The 5,000-nt window shown below is 34.0% G+C and overlaps 1 protein-coding gene across 4 annotated transcripts in view; it reads right to left on the reverse strand.

The window, feature by feature from the left end:
• Positions 1-5,000, reverse strand: part of LOC135215553 (uncharacterized) — a 148,147-nt gene that overhangs the window by 80,090 nt on the left and 63,057 nt on the right. For 3 of the 4 annotated variants that reach the window (XR_010314721.1, XR_010314722.1, XM_064250390.1), the window contains exon 2: positions 4,975-5,000. This exon is cut by the window's right edge and continues 18 nt beyond it. The exons of the other annotated variant lie outside the window; for it this stretch is intronic. The gene's annotated coding sequence lies outside the window, so the exon portion shown is untranslated. The remainder of the gene's footprint in view (positions 1-4,974) is intronic. 4 annotated transcript variants of the gene reach the window in all.

Raw genomic sequence — 5,000 nt, forward strand, 5'->3', positions numbered from 1 at the left:
GTGAATGCCCATATAAGAAGAAGAAGAAGAGAGAGAGATAGAGCAATATTAACGTGTTTCAGAGAGAGTGAGAGAGAGCGAGCAATATATAATGTGTTTCACAGAGAGAGAGAGAGAGAGAGAGAGAGAGAGAGAGAGAGAGAGAGAGAATACTCGAATATACCGCCCTCAGATATACAACGACCAAACGACCGATCGGAGCAAGTCGAAAACGATACGAACAATAACCGTATTTGAGGCCCAATGGATGTATATCACGTCGACATAAAAAAAAGGCAATAAAACAGAGCGAAAGTTTCTGGCCTGATAAACGCCCACCATAACAACTAAAGGGGGGGGCCCCCGCGGCCTGCATTCTACCCGCTGGCATCCACTGACCGTGAACCGAGTATCGATCCTGTTCGGTATTTATCTCATGGGCCATACTGTTTTTCCATTAACTGCTATAAAAGCCTAAAGTTAATGAATGAATTCAAAAATTTTCGGTGGCGTTGCGGATCACAAAGACACGCGCCGTATTTCACCGTTCTGAATTACATGAGATTCTATGTCTGCCGCTGCCTCTGTTTCTGTCTTCGTCTATCTGTCTTTTTGTCTTACATGAGCTTCTCCGGCTGTCGCTGTCTGTCTTTGTATGGCTTTATACGGACATACAGTATATAATGTTATCAATTATCATATTGGTATAATACGCACGTACCCATATAGTGTATATACTATAAATATATATATAATATATATATATATAATACTATATATATATATATATATATATATATATATATATATCTATATATATGAGAAGCCAGGTACATGTCGTACCTTCTAAGTAAATGGGGATACAATCCACAATGAAGTAAAATCCCTCTTGTAGTTTAAAATATATATTTCTTGTAGAGGATTAAAGCTATCGACCATCAACTGTGAACAAGACCACAGTTGATGGTCGAAAGCCTTAATCCTGTACAAGAAATGATATACTACAAGAGATTTTACTTCATTGTGGATTGTATCCCCATATATATATATATATATATATATATATATAGATATATATATATATATATATATATATATATATATATATATATATATATCTATATATAATATATATATATATATATATATATATATATATATCTGCGTGTGCACTGTTTTGGGTACGTGCATATGCCAATTTTATAATTGATAACAGTGTAAAGTATTGAAACGAAGACTTGACCTGATTAGACACAAAAATACGAGAGAAAAAGTAAAAGACACAAAATTAACGAGAAAAGTTTTAAAAAGACAGTCTATATATATATATATATATTATATATATATATATATATATAGTATATTATATATATATATATATATATATATATATTATATATCATATATATATATGTATATATATATGTATATATATATATACATATATATATATACATATATATATATAGTTATACATATATATATGACTATATATGTAGTATATATATATGTATATATTATATATATGATAATATATATATAGTTCCGGCCAACCCCCACCGCCCCAAAATAAGCAAAAACAGAAAATGCATTCATTACATAAGGATCAAACTGCAAGACTAATGTGTCAGTTTTACTTTACGTAAGTGGATTATAAAACGTAAGTTAATAATAAATAAAGTTTCTGACTCCGTCTTTCTTTAATAATAGCTTATATATATATATATATATATATATATATATATATATATATATATAGAGAGAGAGAGAGAGAGAGAAGAGAGAGAGAGAGGAGAGATTATTAGATTCAGCAATAGCTATACCGTACGCGCCCACACTCACAATATATATTTCTATAATCTACCATATTAATCTATATATATATAGTCATATATTATATTAGCGCATATATATAATCCTAATTATATTTATATATATATGGTAAATTATAAAACTTCCACCATTTGTGCGTCCAATGATGGCAGTACCGATCCATCACCCATATACTTGAATCATAGCATTACAGCCACTACACACCGTGGCTAATAAACCGGATTTGGAATTGTCACATCAATCACAGTCCATTACAACCGCATCAACATCGGTACACCACTTGACTACTTCACAAGACTTGCTTTTACCAATGATTGGCCAGATTTACAGTGACGTCAGCCAATTCTGCTGTCCTGATTGGCCAGGACCCGAATGCCACCAGACTATATATCACGCAGCCAGATATTTCAGTATTAATTTTTCTTTCTATTTTGTTATTCATAAATAATGGCAGTCTAGATTAATGCCATTTTTTTTATAAGAAGAGAAGGGTAGAGGAAGATAGATAGGAATGAATCAAGCTATGTTAAGAGCTCTCTTTCGCTCTCCCTCTCTCTCTCTTCCGTTAAGGTATTCCCCTCTCCCCACTTTTATTATTAACAGTTAAAGTCGTATTCATTTCTGAACGTCCACTTTCGAATGCCAACCAAGTGAAGGGTAGCGATATTTATGACTGGGGCGGGGAGCAGGGCAGGGCAGGGCAAGACAGCAGTAATCAGCAAAAGGGAGGAGGGCATTTCAAAGGGTCTCGTTATTCTATCTGATGTTCTAAAAGGTTTCGAATTAATTAACCTGGTCTGTATTTACCTTCATGTTGTGATACGAGATGACAAGATATACAGTAGGCACGATGCTATGAGACGCGGGTCGGCAAAAAAAAAAAAAAAAAAAAAAAAAAAAAACGGCAAAAACTGTAAGCAACCTCGTGACGTGCTACTCTCTCACAAATAAACTTTTTTCGTGAAGTTTAAAACTAAAATCTCGACTAAAACAATTGACTATGCTAGTTTGAACATTGATGCAAATGCAAATTAAAATTCACAACAATAATGGTAAATCCAAAATAAACGACAGTAATCTTCAACTTTCCGCCACCACCCCCCCGCCCCCGCCACCCCCCCCCAAAAAAAAAAAAAATAAAAAGTGCACATGAGAGACAAAAGAAGTTAGAACGACATCTGAATAGGAAACACCCCATAAAAAACATTCAAGAGCAAAACGATACATTTTCAGAGAAGAATGATCAGCGTTCGCAACAGCTCAATCTCTATTTAGTGTCTCCGGGATCTGCAATTCTCATCTCCCAAGAACTCGAAGGTTCTCGGGGAAATATACGGTTATATAATTTTCTTTCAAACCGAAGTCACTTTTTTCCCCCGCTCCTTCCTTTTATTGCCTCGGGCCAAATTGCGGCAATAACAGGAACTACAATCACCTTTGCACTTTTAACGAGGCTCCGTACCACAATGGCACAATGTACGTTAAGCGGCGCGAAATGGGAGGTCTCGTCCGCATGGGATTGGTGAGATGACGCTAAAAGGATTAACTTCGAAAGCAAGATTGCCTCGGGTCACCTTTAACGAACTTTGCATAAATCTTGACAACAGTCGCGGCGGAGACCGCATACTAGAATCACAATGAACACGCCATAACCATTTCTCGTTTGTAATTAGACCATCATGACTTCTGTAAGCTTTCATGGCACCTTCCTTCTACCCGTTATATGGACAAGTTTTAGTGAATCTAAAAAAAAATAAGCTTAATGATTCCCCTAAAATCTTAAATGAACCAAGAAAATGCTGGTATCGCACGGTCAAATCTATGATATTGGAAGATGGTATCAACTAACTTTAAAACTGAGAAAAGGAACAGCTTAAATCTAAAAGGATTACTTTGAGTAACTCCAGAATCAAATGTTCAAGGTAATCACCCAAAACAGTATTAGATTTAATTAAGCGTGATACCAATTTAGGGATACCATTAAACATAATTTAGGGATACCATTAAACATACACAACATAATTCCAAAGCTGTGATTGGTCAAGGCAATACTGATACAGAAATGCGACACCCACCTCCATGCCTACTTTGGTATAGCCAGTTTTTGTTTCTGTTTAAAAGGAAATATACAGTTCTAGTCTTTCGAAGAAGGCTCAGCAAATGAATAACCTCTGGACCTTGCTTCATATCAACATAAGCTTATGCTACATAATAATGATAATAACAAAAAAATAATAATAATATTTAACTTGTAAATAGTCTTCTCTACTTTTCTTATAACTACTTTCTCTCCACTATTACAACTGTAATAGCAAAGAGAAAGCAGTTATTAGAAAAATAGATGACACTATTTACAAATTTAATGCAGCTGATGCAGCAATAGTTCTCAATAATACTTGCTTGAAAGAGCGTCTCCTTCCAAAATAATAATAACAATAATAATAATAATAATAATAATAATAATAATAATAATAATAATAATAATAATAATAATAATAATAATTTTTTTTGCTCTATCACAGTCCTCCAATTCGACTGGGTGGTATTTATAGTGTGGGGTTCCGGGCTGCATCCTGCCTCCTTAGGAGTCCATCACTTTTCTTACTATGTGTGCCGTTTCTAGGATAACACTCTTCTGCATGAGGCCCGGAGCTACTTCAGCCTCTAGTTTTTCCAGATTCCTTTTCAGGGGATCTTGGGATCGTGCCAGTGCTCCTATGATTAGGGTGGGTTTACGATTCCACTGGCATATCCCATATCCTTCTTATTTCTATTTTCAGATCTTGATACTTATCCGTGATAGAGCAAAAAAAAAAAAAATAAATAAATAAATAAATAATAATAATAATAATAATAGTAAAAACAAATCCACACTTATGTATGGGTACACATTTAAGAATAAATCTATAAAGAACTTTTGGGAATCGAACAGATTACCGAAAGCTATCTGTAGAGATTTATTTCTTAAACATATGTACCCATACGTAACTGTGGATTTGTTTCTCTATTGCAAGACTCATAATACTGTCAGTATTTTCAATAATAATAATTCTTTATGCTTATATACTTAGTCTACAGCTTAATGAGTACATAAGTATACTTTGTGTGCTTATAGCATACATATGTCCACCTATAAATCAAACACGAATTTAATGTACTCACGTTTCGAAAATGGCAATGTTCACAGG

The sequence above is a fragment of the Macrobrachium nipponense genome, chromosome 5, assembly GCF_015104395.2.
Source record: "Macrobrachium nipponense isolate FS-2020 chromosome 5, ASM1510439v2, whole genome shotgun sequence".
NCBI lineage: Eukaryota > Metazoa > Arthropoda > Malacostraca > Decapoda > Palaemonidae > Macrobrachium > Macrobrachium nipponense.